Raw genomic sequence first — 22,576 nt, 5'->3', positions numbered from 1 at the left:
GCCGTGTTATAGATACTGTGTGGCCGTGTTATATATACTATGTGGCCGTGTTATATATACTATGTGGCCGTGTTATATATACTATGTGGCCGTGTTATAGATACTGTGTGGCCGTGTTATAGATACTGTGTGGCCGTGTTATATATATACTATGTGGCCGTGTTATATATACTATGTGGCCGTGTTATATATACTATGTGGCCGTGTTATATATTCTATGTGGCCGTGTTATATATACTATGTGGCCGTGTTATATATACCATGTGGCCGTGTTCTAGATACCATGTGGCCGTGTTCTAGATACCATGTGGCCGTATTCTATATACTATGTGTCCGTGTTCTATATACTATGTGGCCGTGTTCTATATACTATGTGGCCGTGTTATATATACTATCTGGCCGTGTTTTAGATGCTGTGTGGCCGTGTTATATATGCTGTGTGGCCGTGTTATATATATATATATACTATGTGGCCGTGTTATATATATATACTATGTGGCCGTGTTATATATATACTATGTGGCCGTGTTATATATATATACTATGTGGCCGTGTTATATATATATACTATGTGGCCGTGTTATATATATACTATGTGGCCGTGTTATATATATATATATATATATATATATATATATATATCCACTATGTGGCCGTGTTATATATAGATACTATGTGGCCGTGTTATAGATACTATGTGGCCGTGTTATATATATATATATATATACTATGTGGCCGTGTTATATAGATACTATGTGGCCGTGTTATATATATACTATGTGGCCGTGTTATATATGTACTATGTGGCCGTGTTATATATATATATACTGTGTGGCCGTGTTATAGATACTGTGTGGCCGTGTTATAGATACTGTGTGGCCGTGTTATAGATACTGTGTGGCCGTGTTATAGATACTGTGTGGCCGTGTTATAGATACTGTGTGGCCGTGTTATATATATACTGTGTGGCCGTGTTATATATATACTATGTGGCCGTGTTATATATACTATGTGGCCGTGTTATATATACTATGTGGCCGTGTTATAGATACTGTGTGGCCGTGTTATAGATACTGTGTGGCCGTGTTATAGATACTGTGTGGCCGTGTTATATATATACTATGTGGCCGTGTTATATATACTATGTGGCCGTGTTATATATACTATGTGGCCGTGTTATAGATACTATGTGGCCGTGTTATAGATACTATGTGGCCGTGTTATAGATACTGTGTGGCCGTGTTATATATACTGTGTGGCCGTGTTATATATACTATGTGGCCGTGTTATATATACTATGTGGCCGTGTTATATATACTGTGTGGCCGTGTTATATATACTGTGTGGCCGTGTTATATATACTGTGTGGCCGTGTTATAGATACTATGTGGCCGTGTTATTGATACTATGTGGCCGTGTTATATATACTATGTGGCCGTGTTATATATACTATGTGGCCGTGTTATATATACTATGTGGCCGTGTTATATATACTGTGTGGCCGTGTTATATATACTGTGTGGCCGTGTTATATATACTGTGTGGCCGTGTTATATATACTGTGTGGCCGTGTTATATATACTATGTGGCCGTGTTATATATACTATGTGGCCGTGTTCTATATACTATGTGGCCGTGTTCTATATACTATGTGGCCGTGTTCTATATACTATGTGGCCGTGTTCTATATACTATGTGGCCGTGTTATATATACTATGTGGCCGTGTTATATATATACTATGTGGCCGTGTTATATATATATATACTATGTGGCCGTGTTATATATATACTATGTGGCCGTGTTATATGCTATGTGGCCGTGTTATAGATACTATGTGGCCGTGTTATATATACTGTGTGGCAGTGTTATATATGTATACTGTGTGGCCGTGTTATATATACTATGTGGCCGTGTTATATATACTATGTGGCCGTGTTCTATATACTATGTGGCCGTGTTCTATATACTATGTGGCCGTGTTCTATATACTATGTGGCCATGTTCTATATACTATGTGGCCGTGTTATATATACTATGTGGCCGTGTTATATATATACTATGTGGCCGTGTTATATATATACTATGTGGCCGTGTTATATATATACTATGTGGCCGTGTTATATGCTATGTGGCCGTGTTATAGATACTATGTGGCCGTGTTATACTGTGTGGCCGTGTTATATATGTATACTGTGTGGCCGTGTTATATATACTATGTGGCCGTGTTATATATACTATGTGGCCGTGTTATAGATACTATGTGGCCGTGTTCTATATACTATGTGGCCGTGTTCTATATACTATGTGGCCGTGTTATATATACTATGTGGCCGTGTTATATATATACTATGTGGCCGTGTTATATATATACTATGTGGCCGTGTTATATATATACTATGTGGCCGTGTTATATGCTATGTGGCCGTGTTATAGATACTATGTGGCCGTGTTATATATACTGTGTGGCCGTGTTATATATGTATACTGTGTGGCCGTGTTATAGATACTATGTGGCCGTGTTATATATACTGTGTGGCCGTGTTATAGATACCATGTGGCCGTGTTCTAGATACCATGTGGCCGTGTTATAGATACTATGTGGCCGTGTTATATATACTATGTGGCCGTGTTATATATATACTATGTGGCCGTGTTATATATATACTATGTGGCCGTGTTATATATATACTATGTGGCCGTGTTATATATATACTATGTGGCCGTGTTATATGCTATGTGGCCGTGTTATAGATACTATGTGGCCGTGTTATATATACTGTGTGGCCGTGTTATATATGTATACTGTGTGGCCGTGTTATATATACTATGTGGCCGTGTTATATATACTATGTGGCCGTGTTATAGATACTATGTGGCCGTGTTCTATATACTATGTGGCCGTGTTCTATATACTATGTGGCCGTGTTATATATACTATGTGGCCGTGTTATATATATACTATGTGGCCGTGTTATATATATACTATGTGGCCGTGTTATATATATATACTATGTGGCCGTGTTATATGCTATGTGGCCGTGTTCTAGATACCATGTGGCCGTATTCTATATACTATGTGGCCGTGTTCTATATACTATGTGGCCGTGTTCTATATACTATGTGGCCGTGTTATATATGCTGTGTGGCCGTGTTATATATGCTGTGTGGCCGTGTTATATATATATACTATGTGGCCGTGTTATATATATATATACTATGTGGCCGTGTTATATATATATACTATATGGCCGTGTTATATATATACTATGTGGCCGTGTTATATATATATACTATGTGGCCGTGTTATATAGATACTATGTGGCCATGTTATATATATACTATGTGGCCGTGTTATATATGTACTATGTGGCCGTGTTATATATATATACTATGTGGCCGTGTTATATATATATATATACTGTGTGGCCGTGTTATAGATACTGTGTGGCCGTGTTATAGATACTGTGTGGCCGTGTTATAGATACTGTGTGGCCGTGTTATAGATACTGTGTGGCCGTGTTATGGATACTGTGTGGCCGTGTTATAGATACTGTGTGGCCGTGTTATAGATACTGTGTGGCCGTGTTATATATACTGTGTGGCCGTGTTATATATATATACTATGTGGCCGTGTTATATATATATATACTGTGTGGCCGTGTTATAGATACTATGTGGCCGTGTTATATATACTGTGTGGCCGTGTTATATATACTGTGTGGCCGTGTTATATATACTGTGTGGCCGTGTTATAGATACTGTGTGGCCGTGTTATAGATACTGTGTGGCCGTGTTATAGATACTGTGTGGCCGTGTTATATATATACTATGTGGCCGTGTTATAGATACTGTGTGGCCGTGTTATAGATACTGTGTGGCCGTGTTATAGATACTGTGTGGCCGTGTTATAGATACTGTGTGGCCGTGTTATAGACACTGTGTGGCCGTGTGGCCGTGTTATATATACTGTGTGGCCGTGTTATAGATACTAACACGGCCACATAGTATCTATAACACGGCCACACAGTATCTATAACACGGCCACACAGTATATATAACACGGCCACACAGTATATATAACACGGCCACACAGTATCTATAACACGGCCACACAGTATCTATAACACGGCCACACAGTATCTATAACACGGCCACACAGTATCTATAACACGGCCACACAGTATATATAACATGGCCACATATATATACACTATGTGGCCGTGTTATATATACTGTGTGGCCGTGTTATAGATACTATGTGGCCGTGTTATATATACTATGTGGCCGTGTTATATATACTGTGTGGCCGTGTTATAGATACTATGTGGCCGTGTTATATATACTATGTGGCCGTGTTATAGATACTATGTGGCCGTGTTATATACTATGTGGCCGTGTTATAGATACTATGTGGCCGTGTTATATATACTGTGTGGCCGTGTTATATATACTATGTGGCCGTGTTATAGATACTATGTGGCCGTGTTATAGATACTATGTGGCCGTGTTATAGATACTATGTGGCCGTGTTATATATACTATGTGGCCGTGTTATAGATACTATGTGGCCGTGTTATATATACTATGTGGCCGTGTTATAGATACTATGTGGCCGTGTTAGTATCTATAACACGGCCACACAGTATCTATAACACGGCCACACAGTATCTATAACACGGCCACACAGTATCTATCACACGGCCACACAGTGTCTATAACACGGCCACACAGTATCTATAACACGGCCACACAGTATCTATAACACGGCCACACAGTATATATAACACGGCCACACAGTATCTATAACACGGCCACACAGTATCTATAACACGGCCACACAGTATCTATAACACGGCCACACAGTATATATAACACGGCCACACAGTATCTATAACACGGCCACACAGTATCTATAACACGGCCACATAGTATCTATAACACGGCCACATAGTATCTATAACACGGCCACATATATATACACTATGTGGCCGTGTTATATATACTGTGTGGCCGTGTTATATATACTGTGTGGCCGTGTTATAGATACTATGTGGCCGTGTTATAGATACTATGTGGCCGTGTTAGTATCTATAACACGGCCACACAGTATCTATAACACGGCCACACAGTATCTATCACACGGCCACACAGTGTCTATAACACGGCCACACAGTGTCTATAACACGGCCACACAGTATCTATAACACGGCCACACAGTATCTATAACACGGCCACATAGTATCTATAACACGGCCACATAGTATCTATAACACGGCCACATATATATACACTATGTGGCCGTGTTATATATACTGTGTGGCCGTGTTATATATACTGTGTGGCCGTGTTATATATGCTGTGTGGCCGTGTTATATATGCTGTGTGGCCGTGTTATATATACGCTGTGTGGCCGTGTTATATATGCTGTGTGGCCGTGTTTTAGATGCTGTGTGGCCGTGTTATATATGCTGTGTGGCCGTGTTATATATATATACTATGTGGCCGTGTTATATATATATACTATGTGGCCGTGTTATATATATATATACTATGTGGCCGTGTTATATATATATATACTATGTGGCCGTGTTATATATATATACTATGTGGCCGTGTTATATATATATATACTATGTGGCCGTGTTATATATATACTATGTGGCCGTGTTATATATATATATATATATATATATATATACACTATGTGGCCGTGTTATATATAGATACTATGTGGCCGTGTTATAGATACTATGTGGCCGTGTTATATATATATATATACTATTTGGCCGTGTTATATAGATACTATGTGGCCGTGTTATATATATATATATATACTATGTGGCCGTGTTATATATATATATACTATGTGGCTGTGTTATATATATACTGTGTGGCCGTGTTATATATATATACTATGTGGCTGTGTTATATATATACTATGTGGCCGTGTTATATATATATATATATATATATATATATATATATACACTATGTGGCCGTGTTATATATAGATACTATGTGGCCGTGTTATATATATATATATACTATGTGGTCGTGTTATATATATATATACTATGTGGCCGTGTTATATATATATACTATGTGGCCGTGTTATATATATACTATGTGGCCGTGTTATATATATATATATATATATATATATATATATATATATATATATATACACTATGTGGCCGTGTTATATATAGATACTATGTGGCCGTGTTATAGATACTATGTGGCCGTGTTATATATATATATACTATTTGGCCGTGTTATATAGATACTATGTGGCCGTGTTATATATACTGTGTGGCCGTGTTATATATATATATACTATGTGGCCGTGTTATATATATATATACTATGTGGCCGTGTTATATATATATACTATGTGGCTGTGTTATATATATACTATGTGGCCGTGTTATATATATATACTATGTGGCTGTGTTATATATATACTGTGTGGCCGTGTTATAGATACTGTGTGGCCGTGTTATAGATACTATGTGGCCGTGTTATATATACTGTGTGGCCGTGTTATAGATACTGTGTGGCCGTTTTATAGATACTGTGTGGCCGTGTTATAGATACTGTGTGGCCGTGTTATAGATACTGTGTGGCCGTGTTATAGATACTGTGTGGCCGTGTTATAGATACTGTGTGGCCGTGTTATAGATACTGTGTGGCCGTGTTATAGACACTGTGTGGCCGTGTGGCCGTGTTATATATACTGTGTGGCCGTGTTATAGATACTGTGTGGCCGTGTTATAGATACTAACACGGCCACATAGTATCTATAACACGGCCACACAGTATATATAACACGGCCACACAGTATATATAACACGGCCACACAGTATCTATAACACGGCCACACAGTATCTATAACACGGCCACACAGTATATATAACACGGCCACACAGTATATATAACACGGCCACATAGTATCTATAACACGGCCACATAGTATCTATAACACGGCCACATATATATACACTATGTGGCCGTGTTATATATACTGTGTGGCCGTGTTATATATACTGTGTGGCCGTGTTATAGATACTATGTGACCGTGTTAGTATCTATAACACGGCCACACAGTATCTATAACACGGCCACACAGTATCTATAACACGGCCACACAGTATCTATAACACGGCCACACAGTATATATAACACGGCCACACAGTATCTATAACACGGCCACATAGTATCTATAACACGGCCACATAGTATCTATAACACGGCCACATATATATACACTATGTGGCCGTGTTATATATACTGTGTGGCCGTGTTATATATACTGTGTGGCCGTGTTATATATACTGTGTGGCCGTGTTATATATGCTGTGTGGCCGTGTTATATATACGCTGTGTGGCCGTGTTATATATGCTGTGTGGCCGTGTTTTAGATGCTGTGTGGCCGTGTTATATATGCTGTGTGGCCGTGTTATATATATATACTATGTGGCCGTGTTATATATATATATACTATGTGGCCGTGTTATATATATACTATGTGGCCGTGTTATATATATACTATGTGGCCGTGTTATATATATATACTATGTGGCCGTGTTATATATATATACTATGTGGCCGTGTTATATATATACTATGTGGCCGTGTTATATATATATATATATATATATATATATATATATATATATATATATATATATATACACACTATGTGGCCGTGTTATATATAGATACTATGTGGCCGTGTTATAGATACTATGTGGCCGTGTTATATATATATATACTATATGGCCGTGTTATATAGATACTATGTGGCCGTGTTATATATATACTATGTGGCCGTGTTATATATGTACTATGTGGCCGTGTTATATATATATATACTATGTGGCCGTGTTATATATATATACTATGTGGCTGTGTTATATAGATACTATGTGGCCGTGTTATAGATACTGTGTGGCCGTGTTATAGATACTGTGTGGCCGTGTTATAGATACTGTGTGGCCGTGTTATAGATACTGTGTGGCCGTGTTATAGACACTGTGTGGCCGTGTTATATATACTGTGTGGCCGTGTTATAGATACTGTGTGGCCGTGTTATAGATACTAACACGGCCACATAGTATCTATAACACGGCCACATAGTATATATAACACGGCCACACAGTATATATAACACGGCCACATAGTATATATAACACGGCCACATAGTATATATAACACGGCCACACAGTATCTATAACACGGCCACACAGTATATATAACATGGCCACATATATATACACTATGTGGCCGTGTTATATATACTGTGTGGCCGTGTTATACATACTGTGTGGCCGTGTTATAGATACTATGTGGCCGTGTTATATATACTGTGTGGCCGTGTTATAGATACTATGTGGCCGTGTTATATATACTATGTGGCCGTGTTATAGATACTATGTGGCCGTGTTATAGATACTATGTGGCCGTGTTATATATACTATGTGGCCGTGTTATATATACTGTGTGGCCGTGTTATATATACTATGTGGCCGTGTTATAGATACTATGTGGCCGTGTTAGTATCTATAACACGGCCACACAGTATCTATAACACGGCCACACAGTATCTATAACACGGCCACACAGTATCTATCACACGGCCACACAGTGTCTATAACACGGCCACACAGTGTCTATAACACGGCCACACAGTATCTATAACACGGCCACACAGTATATATAACACGGCCACACAGTATCTATAACACGGCCACACAGTATCTATAACACGGCCACACAGTATATATAACACGGCCACACAGTATATATAACACGGCCACACAGTATCTATAACACGGCCACACAGTATCTATAACACGGCCACACAGTATCTATAACACGGCCACACAGTATCTATAACACGGCCACATAGTATCTATAACACGGCCACATAGTATCTATAACACGGCCACACAGTATATATAACACGGCCACACAGTATATATAACACGGCCACATAGTATATATAACACGGCCACACAGTATATATAACACGGCCACACAGTATATATAACACGGCCACACAGTATATATAACACGGCCACACAGTATCTATAACACGGCCACATAGTATCTATAACACGGCCACACAGTATCTATAACACGGCCACACAGTATCTATAACACGGCCACACAGTATCTATAACACGGCCACACAGTATATATAACACGGCCACACAGTATCTATAACACGGCCACACAGTATCTATAACACGGCCACACAGTATATATAACACGGCCACACAGTATATATAACACGGCCACACAGTATCTATAACACGGCCACACAGTATCTATAACACGGCCACACAGTATCTATAACACGGCCACACAGTATCTATAACACGGCCACACAGTATCTATAACACGGCCACATAGTATCTATAACACGGCCACATAGTATCTATAACACGGCCACACAGTATATATAACACGGCCACACAGTATATATAACACGGCCACATAGTATATATAACACGGCCACACAGTATATATAACACGGCCACACAGTATATATAACACGGCCACACAGTATCTATAACACGGCCACACAGTATCTATAACACGGCCACACAGTATCTATAACACGGCCACACAGTATATATAACACGGCCACACAGTATCTATAACACGGCCACATAGTATCTATAACACGGCCACACAGTATCTATAACACGGCCACACAGTATCTATAACACGGCCACACAGTATCTATCACACGGCCACACAGTGTCTATAACACGGCCACACAGTATCTATAACACGGCCACACAGTATCTATAACACGGCCACATAGTATCTATAACACGGCCACATATATATACACTATGTGGCCGTGTTATATATACTGTGTGGCCGTGTTATATATACTGTGTGGCCGTGTTATATATACTGTGTGGCCGTGTTATATATACTGTGTGGCCGTGTTATATATACTGTGTGGCCGTGTTATATATGCTGTGTGGCCGTGTTATATATACGCTGTGTGGCCGTGTTATATATGCTGTGTGGCCGTGTTATATATGCTGTGTGGCCGTGTTATATATGCTGTGTGGCCGTGTTTTATATACTATGTTGGCTGTTGTATGCTATGTTGGCTGTTGTATATACTGTGTGGCCGTGTTGTGTGTGTGTATATACTGTGTGGCCGTGTTGTGTGTGTGTATATACTGTGTGGCCGTGTTGTGTGTGTGTATATACTGTGTGGCCGTGTTGTGTGTGTGTATATACTGTGTGGCCGTGTTGGGTGTGTATATACTGTGTGGCCGTGTTGGGTGTGTATATACTGTGTGGCCGTGTTGGGTGTGTGTGTATATACTGTGTGGCCGTGTTGGGGGTGTGTGTGTATATACTGTGTGGCCGTGTTGGGGGTGTGTGTGTATATACTGTGTGGCCGTGTTGGGTGTGTGTGTGTATATACTGTGTGGCCGTGTTGGGTGTGTGTATATACTGTGTGGCCGTGTTGGGTGTGTGTGTGTATATACTGTGTGGCCATGTTGGGGGTGTGTGTATATACTGTGTGGCCGTGTTGGGTGTGTGTGTGTATATACTGTGTGGCCGTGTTGGATGTGTGTGTGTATATACTGTGTGGCCGTGTTGGGTGTGTGTGTATATACTGTGTGGCCGTGTTGGGTGTGTGTGTATATACTGTGTGGCCGTGTTGGGTGTGTGTGTATATACTGTGTGGCCGTGTTGGGGGTGTGTGTGTATATACTGTGTGGCCGTGTTGGGTGTGTGTGTATATACTGTGTGGCCGTGTTGGGGGTGTGTGTGTATATACTGTGTGGCCGTGTTGGGGGTGTGTGTGTATATACTGTGTGGCCGTGTTGGGTGTGTGTGTATATACTGTGTGGCCGTGTTGGGTGTGTGTGTATATACTGTGTGGCCGTGTTGGGTGTGTGTGTATATACTGTGTGGCCGTGTTGGGGGTGTGTGTGTATACAGCGTCGGACTGGAGCACCTTGGGCCCACCAGAGAAAATCATTCTTGGGGCCCACTATGTAGCTGCATAGAAAGAAATACAAGACCACCAATTGTGCGGTAAAACGCACTAATATCCGGGTATAATATAAGGCAGTACAGGTCTTAGTTATGTAGCAGGAGTTGGGGTAGCCTCCCTAATAGAATATAAAGCAGCCCCCTCATAGAATATAATGTAGCCCCCTCATAGGGTATAATGCTGCCCCCTCATAGGGTATAATGCACCCCCTCATAGGGTATAATGCTTCCCCCACTCATAGGGTATAATGCACCCCCTCATAGGGTATAATGCACCCCCTCATAGGGTATAGCGCACCCCCACATAGGGTATAATGGTGCCCCCTCATAGGGTATAATGCTGCCCCCTCATAGGGTATAATGCACCCCCTCATAGGGTATAATGCTTCCCCCACTCATAGGGTATAATGCACCCCCTCATAGGGTATAATGCACCCCCTCATAGGGTATAGCGCACCCCCACATAGGGTATAATGGTGCCCCCTCATAGGGTATAATGCTGCCCCCTCATAGGGTATAATGTACCTCCTCATAGGGAATAATGCACCCCCTCATAGGGTATAATGCTGCCCCCTCATAGGGTATAATGCACCCCCTCATAGGGTATAATGCTTCCCCCACTCATAGGGTATAATGCACCCCCTCATAGGGTATAATGCACCCCCTCATAGGGTATAATGGTGCCCCCACATAGGGTATAATGGTGCCCCCTCATAGGGTATAATGCTGCCCCCTCATAGGGTATAATGTACCTCCTCATAGAATATAATGCTGCCCCCTCATAGTGTATAACACTAGATAAATAGATAGATAGAAGATAGATAATGGATAAATAGATAGATATAGAGATAGATATATAGAAATAGATCGCTATAAATAGATACAGATAGATAGATATAGATAGAGATAGATAGAGATAGATAGATAGGTAGATAGATAGATAGGGGATAAATAGATAGATCGATGGATAGATGGATAGATAGATATGAAGATAATAGATAGAGATATAGCTATAGATAGATATAGAGATAGATGGATAGATAGATAAAGGATAAATAGATCTATGGATAGATGATAGATAGATGGATAGATAGATATAAAGATAATATACATATAGATATAGATAGCTATAGATAGGTATAGAGATAGACTATCTATATCTATCTCTATATCTATCTATCTCTGTATCTATTCTCTGTATCTATCTATATCTATCTTTATATCTAATGATCTATCTCTATATCTATCTCTATATGTAAGATAGAGACAGATAGATATAGAAATAGATAGAGATAGATAAATATATATAGATATACAGATAGAAATAGATAGATATAGAGAGAGATATAGAGAGAGATATAGATAGCTAGAGATAGAAATAGATAGAGATAGATACAGTATATAGAGATAGATAGATAGATATAGCTATAGAGATAGATAGATATAGAGATTAATAGATATACAGATAGAGATAGATAGATATATAGAGAGATATAGATAGATAGAGATAGATAGATAGATAGATATAGAGATAGATAGACAGATATAGAGATAGAGAGATTGCTATAGGGATAGATAGAGATAGATAGATATAGAGATAGACAGACAGATAGATATAGAGAGATATAGATAGCTAGAGATAGATAGATATAGAGATAGATAGACAGATATAGAGATAGATATAGAGATAGATATAGAGATAGACAGATAGATAGATAGATATAGAGATTAATAGATATACAGATAGAGATAGATAGATATATAGAGAGATATACAGATAGAGATAGATATAGAGATAGATAGATAGAGATAGAGAGATTGCTATAGGGATAGATATAGAGATAGATAGATATAGAGATAGACAGACAGATAGATAGATATAGAGAGAGATATAGATAGATATAGAGATAGATAGATATAGATAGATATACAGATAGAGATAGATAGATATAGAGAGAGATATAGATAGATAGAGATAGATAGATATAGAGATAGATAGAGATAGATAGAGATAGATAGAGATAGATAGAGATAGATAGAGAGATTGCTATAGGGATAGATATAGAGATAGATAGATATAGAGATAGACAGACAGATAGATAGATATAGAGAGAGATATAGAGATAGAGATAGATAGATATAGAGAGAGATATAGAGATAGAGATAGACAGATATAGAGATATAGAGATAGATTGATAGATATAGAGATAGATACATATAGAGATAGATAGATAGATATAGGTAGATATAGAGATAGAGATAGAGAGAGAGAGAGATATAGAGAGACAGATATAGAGAGACAGATATAGAGATAGATAGATATAGAGATAGACAGATAGATAGATATAGAGAGAGATATAGATAGATAGAGATAGATAGATATAGATAGATATACAGATAGAGATAGATATAGAGAGAGATATAGAGATAGATATAGAGATAGACAGATAAAGAGATATAGAGATAGACAGATATAGAGATAGATAGATTGATAGATATAGGTAGATATAGAGATAGATAGATATAGAGATAGATAGAGAGAGAGAGAGATATAGAGATAGACAGATAGATATAGATAGATAGCTAGAGAGATAGATATAGAGATAGATAAATAGAGATAGATAGATATAGAGATAGATATACAGATAGAAATAGATAGATAGATATAGAGAGAGATATAGCTAGATATAGATAGAGATAGAGATAGATAGAGATAGAGATAGATAGAGAGATAGATAGAGATAGAGAGATATAGAGATAGATAGATATAGATACTGTAGATATAGAGATAGACAGATATAGAGATAGATAGACAGATATAGAGATAGATAGATAGAGAGATAGATATAGAGATAGATATAGAGATAGATAGATATAGAGATAGATATACAGATAGAAATAGATATAGAGAGAGGTATAGAGATAGATAGATAGACAGATATAGAGATAGAGAGATAGATATAGAGATAGATATATATATATATATAGATAGATATAGAGATAGATATACAGATAGAAATAGATAGATATAGAGAGAGATATAGAGATAGATAGAGAGATAGACCGATATAGAGATAGATAGATATAGATAGATATAGAGATAGATAGACATATAGAGATAGACAGATATAGAGATAGATAGATAGATATAGAGATAGATGGATATAGAGATAGATAGATAGATAAAAAAAAAATCACAATACTCACCTCTCCTCCTAACTCCCATGCTTATGCCGGCTTCAGACTCAGGAGCTGTCCCATCTGCCAGACACACAGCGGGTGCACGATGGTGACGTCATCGCGCACCGGCTGTGAGTCAAGAGCAGAGGGGACTGATGGGAGAGAGACGCTCTCTCTTCCACTGCAATTGAGGGCGGGGCCGGCTGCCTAGGCTGGGGGGCGGGGCCCCGGGGAGTGGAGACCGAGAGTGAAATGATATTCACTGCTTCGCAGTGAATATTCATTTCTCTTTAGTAGCGGGGACAGGGGCTCCTGCCTCCTGACACCCGCTGCTGCTCCGCTGGCACGGGCCCCCATAACAGCTGTGTGGCACTGGCTGGGAGCCCCTGGAGCAGTGGGGGCCCAAGGCAACTGCTGGCCCTGTATGCCAGCAGGTGCCAGGGCCCACCAGATGCCAGGGCCCACCGGAGAATCCTCCGGCTCCCCGGTGGGCCAGTCCGACGCTGTGTGTATATACTGTGTGGCCGTGTTGTATTGTTGTGAGTTCATTTTTCCCTTCACCGTTGAGGTCTGATGAACTCCCTCCTCTGGTGAAGGAAGGTAGTGAGACTGATTACCAAACACCTGGGCAGCTAGATGATGACTGGGTGGCTGGAATTGAGGACTGGATATAAGGCAGCCGACGCCCTTCTGCCTTGCTGGTGACCCTGCTGGATTCTTGGAGACCACTCTGATTCCTGCGTCTCAAAGCTAAGTTTTTCTGCTCTGCTTTGTACACTTCAGTTTTGTTTTTGTTTTGCCTTGTTTTTTGGGAGTTCTGCCATCCCCGGCCGGGGGTGAGTGGAATTCCATTTTTGTCTCTGATCTGTTGATCTTTTGCTCTGTCTTCAGAATATACCTGAGTGCTGATATAGTCTTTTGAAGCCTAGCGACTTCAGGGCCTGTTTTTCCTATCAGTCGGTTGGCACATTTTGGTTAGGGTTTTTGCGGATGGCAGACAGCGGCTTTCCTATCCTGTCCTATTTAGTTAGCTTGGGACCCATCATATGCCCCATCATTTGCTCAACCTCTCTTTCTATCTGTGTTAGTGTTTTCATCTTGCTTCACTGTCATTATATGTTGGGGGCTGCCTATTGCTTTGGGGTCTGCTCTGGGGCAGTTTAGTTTTTCCCCTTTCTGTCTTTAGGCTATATAGTTCTCCGGCTGTGATCGAGGGGTCTAGGGCACCGTAGGAACCCCCCACGGCTACTGCTAGTTGTTGTGGATAGATTCAGGAGTCTGCAATCCGATAGCTGCCAACCTCTCTGGTTTTTCTGGACTTGGCTAGTATTTTGTTTTTTCCTCCTTCGGTGACTCATCATAACATTGTATGCTGTGTGGCCGTGTTGTATGCTGTGTGGCCGTGTTGTATGCTGTGTGGCCGTGTTGTATGCTGTGTTGGCTGTTATATATACTGTGTGGCCGTGTTGTATACTATGTTGGCTGTTATACTGTGTGGCCGTGTTGTATACTATGGGGGTACATTATATTCTATGGGGAGGCCGTGTTATATACTATGGGGGTACATTATATTCTATGGGGAGGCCGTGTTATATACTATGTGGCCATGTTATCTGCTATGTGGCCGTGTTGTATACTATGTACATTATACATTATATTCTATGGGGAGGCCGTGTTGTATACTATGTGGCCGTGTTGTATACTATGTGGCTGTGTAGTATACTATGTACATTATACATTATATTCTATGGGGAGGCTGTGTTATCTACTATGTGGCCATGTTATCTACTATGTGGCCATGTTATCTACTATGTGGCCATGTTATCTACTATGTGGCCATGTTATCTACTATGTGGCCATGTTATCTACTATGTGGCCATGTTATCTACTATGTGGCCGTGTCGTATGCTATGTGGCCGTGTTGTATGCTATGGAGGGTACATTATATTCTATGGTGGAGGCTGTGTTATATACTATGTGGCCATGTTATATACTATGTGGCTGTCATGATCTCAGTGCGGGTTTGACTCGCACACTTGGGGTTAATGTCTGGAACCAGTGCTGATGACTGGCATTTCTGGGGTTAAAGGTTGTGATCCCGGTGCAGGCTTACCTGCACACCTGGGGCTATGATTGTGGCCTCTCCCTGGTTCTGAGAGAGGCTTCTTATAGCCTCAGGATGCTCCCATCCCCCGTCAGTTATACTTTCGCCCTTGGCATTGTGTGGTGACCCCTGAGTGTGTTAGTGCTGTGTTCTGGTTGCTTGATAATCTGTGTACGACTCGGTCTGTTCTCTGGATATTGCTTTGGATTCTGCTTGGTACCTTCTATGTCTGTTTGGTTTTGACTTCTGCTTGGCCCTGACTATCCATCCTGTCTCATCCCTGGTACTTTACTGATATCTCTGTGTATGACCTCCGTTTTGCCTGACTGAGTGTTTCTGTATAGTGTCCTGCCATCTCTGAAAGCAGGATGCTAAGCCCCGCCCCCTTGCAGTCACATGACCGTAGGTCCTGTGACTGCTTGCTAAACTTCAGCATCCACAGGTCCTGTGTATCTGTACTTTCCAGTTGTACCTGCCCCCGGTCCCCCCTACAGTGCGGGTGACTCCCTACTCAGTGGAGGCTGCACGCCGGTGCTGACAGGATCCTGACATAACTAAACGTTAAGTTTTTTTTTTTTTTTTCTTTTTCTTTCTCTGCTGAGAATTATGGATCCCATACAATCTCTTGCTGAGCAAATGAAAACTCTGAGTCAGATGTTTCAGGGTTTATCTCTGGAGCAGCAAGCTCTGGCTCGTTCTCAGCAGCAGGTTTCTGAGACAGTGCGGGGGGCTTTAGCTGCTGGGTCTCTGGGGGCTGGGGCGAGTGATGTTGTTTTGGTGTCCCCAGAACCACCTGTTAAACGGTCTGATTTCTGGGAACAAAAAGGAGTTCAGGGTCTTCATGGAGGGGTGCAAACTCTTCTTTAGTTTGAGGCCACGTTCCTCTGGGGACGAAAGTCAGAAGGTTGGGGTCATTATGTCTCTGTTAAGAGGGTCCCCACAAGCTTGGGCTTTCTCCCTTCCTCCCACTGCCCCTGAGAGTGTCTGTGAATGCGTTTTTTGAGGCCCTCGGGCACATATATGATGAGCCGGACCGAGTGCGATTGGCAGAGGACATGGTGATGAGTGTCTGTCAGGGGAAACACTCGGCTGAGTGGTTTTGTACTGAATTCCGCCGCTGGGCCGCAGAGGCTTGTCAGAGCGGTTACAGGATGCCTTGGCATTACATCCCACCACCTAACTCACTCGAGGATGCCATGACCCAGGCCGTCCGGATGGACCGCAGGCTGCGGGCCAGGGGGGTGATGCTGGTGGAGACTCCATTGTTCACTAGTGGAAAAGAGACTGTTTCTATGCTTCTACTGTGGTAAAACGGGACATTGGAAAAGGGAGTGTCCTGATTGTCCATCCTCAACCCGGTCGACGGGAAACGACTAGGTCTGGGTAGACAGCGGGGAGACTACTCAGACCCTCAGGTACCCTTTTCCTCGTTTTCTAAGGTGTTGCTTCATGTGGAACTGTAAGTGGACGATTGTTGTTTTCCCTCTACAGCTTTCGTGGACTGCGGATCATCCATCAATCTCATTGACTCCCAATTGGTCACACGCTGTAAGATAGGGACAGTTAGACTTAAGGTTCCGATCAAAGTGGTGGCCATTGACTCCTCCCCCCTCACGAATGAGGGAATTCTCTTTGTCTGACTTGTTATCACTCAAAGTGGGCGCTACCCATGTGGAAAAATTAAGTAGTTTGGTTCTGGACAATCTACCAGCAGGATTGGTGTTGGGCATGCCCTGGTTACAACGCCATAACCCAGTCATTAACTGGAAAACGTGGGAGATTGTTCAGTGGGGGTTTATTGATTCGATGTTATGTGATAAGTCTGCACTATTGGTTGAACATGTTAAATCTGTATCTGTGTCATCTGTCAAGCTGGAAGGTATTCCGGAGTACCTGAAAGAATTCGAAGATGTGTTCTCTGAAAGCGAGGCCGAGACGTTGCCGCCACATAGACCCTTTGACTGCGCTATCGAGTTAGTCCCGGGGGCTAAATTGCCTAAAGCCCGTCTGTTTAATTTACCTGGCCCTGAGCGCTTGGCCATGAAAGATTACATTGCTGAGAGTCTTCGCAAAGGACACATACGTCCCTCAGTCTCACCTGTGGTGGCAGGGTTTTTTTTTGTAAAGTAAAAAGATGATGGTTTACGTCCCTGCCTCGATTTTCGTGAGCTCAACAAGATTACTGTACGAAATACGTACCCCCTTCCGTTGATTCCCGATTTGTGTAACCAACTTTCAGGGGCAAAATGGTTCTCCAAACTGGATTTTCGGGGGGCATATAATTTGATAAGGGTCCGGGAGGGGGATGAATGGAAAACCGCGTTCCTCACAACCGAGGGACTATTTGAAAATTTAGTCATGCCGTTTGGTCTTGCCAATGCCCCAGCCATATTTCAGAATTTCATCAACGTGGTATTCTCGGATCTCATTGGTCGTTTTGTTGTTATTTACTTAGACGATATTCTGATATACTCTCTCGACAGTCAATCTCATCTGAATCATGTACGAACCGTTCTCCAAACACTGAGGGAAAATCATCTGTATGCCAAATTGGAGAAATGTGTGTTTTTTGTTCAAGAATTGTCTTTTTTGGGATTAATTGTGTCCTGTGAGGGTTTTCGCATGGACCCCAAGAGGGTGCAGGCCATTGCAGATTGGGTACAACCCCGGGACCTTAAGGGTCTTCAGCGCTTCATGGGGTTCGCCAATTATTACCACAAATTTATTCGGGGGTTTTCACAGGTGGTCAAACCACTCATAGATCTTACTTGTAAAGGTGCGGATGTGAGAAACTGGTCCTTGCTCGCAAAAGAGGCCTTTGCGACCCTGAAAAGAAGCTTTGTCTGCTCCCGTGTTAAGGCCCTTTTACATTTAGCGATGCACCAGCGATCCGACCAGCGATCTGACCCGGTCAGGATCGCTGGTGCATCGCTAAATGATCGCTAGTGAGCTTTCATACAGAAAGATCTCACAGCGATGCAGCAGCGACGCAGCGCACGATACTCACCTTTCACACACAGCGATCCTGACGTCCTCCCGCCCGCGTCCAGCGTTGCTTGTCTCACACAGCAGGAAGCGCCCGACGAGAAATGGAGCCGGACATTCTCGCGCGATCAGCGATGGACAGCGGGGGAGCCGGTCGTTGGTAAGTATCACACATAGCGATATCGCTAGCAATATCGCTATAACGTCACAAAATCAGTGACGTTTTAGCGATATTGCTAGCGATATCGCTTAGTGTAAAACCCCCTTTAGTACAGCCAGATCTGTCCAAACCATTCTCCGTGGAAGTGTACGCCTCTGAGGTGGGGGTGGGGGAGGTATTGTCCCAAGGGCCTGCCACTCTAACCAACCTCAGGCCATGTGCTTTCTTTTTCAAGAAGTTCTCTGCTGCGGAAAGAAATTACGACGTAGGCAATAGAAGGTTCTTGCGGTCAAATTGGCGTTTGAACATTGGAGGCACTTTTTGGAGGGGGCCAGTCACCCGGTTACGGTGATCACGGATCACAAAAATTTGTCATACATTGAGTCTGCTAAAAGACTAACGCCCAGACAGGCCCGTTGGTCACTTTTTTTTTTTTTTTCTCGTTTTCAGTTTGCGATTACATTTCGTCCAGGGTCTAAGAATATCAAGGCTGACGCCTTATCGCGCAGTTTTCAGCCGGCGTTGCCTCCTGAGCCACCGTCCTCCATTCTTCACCCTGGGATTGTGACAGCAGAGGTCTCGTCTGAATTGGAACGGGAGATTCAGGGGGCCCAGTTGCGGGCCCCGGCGGCCAAGCTGGAGGGGAAGTTGTTTGTCCCAGAGCAACTTCGCCTGAAACTCTTGCAGGAGTTCCATGAATCCAAGCTGAGTGCTCACCCTGTTATTTGAGCCACGCGTCTGGTGGTGGCTAGGATCTTTTGGTTGCATACCCTTGGTTCGGACATAAAAAAATTCATTGCTGGTTGTGGGGCCTGCGCTCGTTCTAAAAGCTCTCATAGCTGGCCGGCAGGGGAGCTGATGCCCTTGGCAGTGCCCGAAAGACCATGGACTCACTTATCCATGGATTTTGTTACCAATCTCCCTCCATCTAAGGGTAATACAGTGGTATGGGTAGTGGTGGACATGTTTTCTAAGCAGGCTCATTTTGTACCCCTGTCCGCACTACAGTCAGCTGAGACGTTGTCCAGGTTGTTTGTGCAGCATGTGATCCGGTTGCATGGGGTACCCCTGAATGTGGTGTCTGATCGTGGTGTGCAGTTTGTGGCTACGTTTTGGCATGCTTTCTGCAAAAAAATTAGGGATGTCTCTGTCCTTTTCGTCTGCATTCCATCCTGAGAGCAATGGTCAGACTGAGCGCACTAACCAGTCCCTGGAACAGATCCTCAGGTGTCTAACCTCTGCTAGACAGAATGACTGGTGCGATGTACTGCCGTTGGCTGAATTTGCCTTCAATAGTCGAGTGAGTCAATCCACGGGTATGACTCCTTTTTTGATCAACTATGGGTTCAGACCTCATTTTGGTGAGTTTTCTCGTCTGGACCTGGGGTGTCCCGGGGCTGAGGCCTCTGTTCAGCGATTACAGAATACGTGGGCAGAAGTTCAGCGGAGTATATCTAGGTCTCAGGGCAGGTATAAGTTTTTCGCGAACAGGAAACGAACACCAGGGCGCACATTTCAGGTTGGAGACAAGGTTTGGCTCTCCACGCGAAACATTAAGTTGAAGGTTCCTTCAGCCAAGTTGGGGCCCAAATTCATTGGCCCATACAAGATTGTGGAAGAAATCAATCCAATGGCGTATAGGCTGTGCCTTCCACCCTCTTTCAAGATCCCTAACGTCTTCCACAAATCTCTACTGAAACCTTTTGAAGCAGTCCGGGGAGACTCCGAGTCCGCTGCTCCTGTTTTGGTCGAGGGGCAGGTGGAGTACGAGGTTGGTCATATTGTAGATTCCATGTTGATACGGCGGTCGGTACAGTACCTGGTTCATTGGAAGGGGTATGGACCGGAAGACAGATCCTGGGTACCGGCCCGGTTGATGCATGCTGATCGCCTGGTGCGGGCTTTCCATGCTAAGTACCCAGGCAAGCCTGGGGGTCCAGAGGCCCCCCGTTGAGGGGGGTACTGTCATGATCTCAGTGCAGATTTGACTCGCACATGTGGGGTTAATGTCTGGAACCAGTGCTGATGACTGGCATTTCTGGGGTTAAAGGTTGTGATCCCGGTGCAGGCTTACCTGCACACCTGGGCTATGATTGTGGCCTCTCCCTGGTTCTGGGAGAGACTTCTTATAGCCTCAGGACGCTCCCATCCCCGTCAGTTATACTTTCGCCCTTGGCATTGTGTGGTGACCCCTGAGTGTGTCTTTCACACTCGTTTAGCGGCCTGAACTCAGCGCATGTAAATTCAACCGAAATGCTTCTGTGTGATGTGCAATATGTTAGAATTTGTTACTAAAAGTACTGAAAACAGTTATTCGAAGCGGGACAATGGTCCATTAAGCAGCATCAGATAAACAGGAAATTGTTGGTTATGTTTCTCGATGGGGAAGTGGAGTCTTCTAAGGAACAATTAATTTGATGTTGGGTGGGCTGCAGTGTGTCTCCTTGTTCATCAACCTTAACTCCATCAAGGAGGTGTAGACTTTCCCACACAGATTCCAGTAGACGTTCCCACACAGATTCCAGCAGACGTTCCCACACAGATTCCAGTAGACTTTCCTTCACGGCTTCCCATGGACTTTCCCATACGTACTCCTGTAGACATTCCCACACAGTTTTCTGTGGACTTTCCAAATGTGTCTCACTGTTTATCACTCTTAACTCCTTCAAGTAGGTGTAAACTTTCCTACATGGATTCCCGTGGAATTTCCCACATGGACTCACAATTTGCAACAGATTGGCAAAAAAAAAGTTTTGCAAAGTCAGGGATGTAGCTAATTGGTACAGTAGTCAGCAGGATGAGAAAACCTGGAGGATGAGACTGCTTTAGAGCTATAAGGCTTCATTTACATGTGCTGTGTGAATTTAACAGACTAGTCACATCTGAAGATGCGGACCGGACTGCTCTGTGTGTTCATCCGCAGTGTGGATGGGTGCAGGAACTGCCTGTACGTACATGTGATGGCCTCGTCTGTAAACTGTGTCTTTTCTTATTTCCCTGCCCCTGAGGTCTGTGTAGAAAATCACCAGCCAGTGTGGTCTAGGAGGCTAACATAGGTTACATGTGCTGTCCCTCTGCTACACCAACTTTATATCAGTTTGTCTGAACG

The 22,576-nt window shown here is 42.5% G+C and overlaps 1 protein-coding gene across 12 annotated transcripts in view; it reads left to right on the top strand.

Moving 5' to 3' along the window:
* Positions 1–22,576, top strand: part of LOC141058255 (synaptotagmin-2-like) — a 140,651-nt gene that overhangs the window by 73,927 nt on the left and 44,148 nt on the right. The gene's annotated exons all lie outside the window — the stretch shown is intronic.

The sequence above is a fragment of the Dendrobates tinctorius genome, unplaced genomic scaffold (genome assembly GCF_039654945.1).
Source record: "Dendrobates tinctorius isolate UK_male_01 unplaced genomic scaffold, ASM3965494v1 ptg000211l, whole genome shotgun sequence".
NCBI classification, from domain to species: domain Eukaryota; kingdom Metazoa; phylum Chordata; class Amphibia; order Anura; family Dendrobatidae; genus Dendrobates; species Dendrobates tinctorius.
This window is presented reverse-complemented; position numbering and strand designations above follow the sequence as displayed.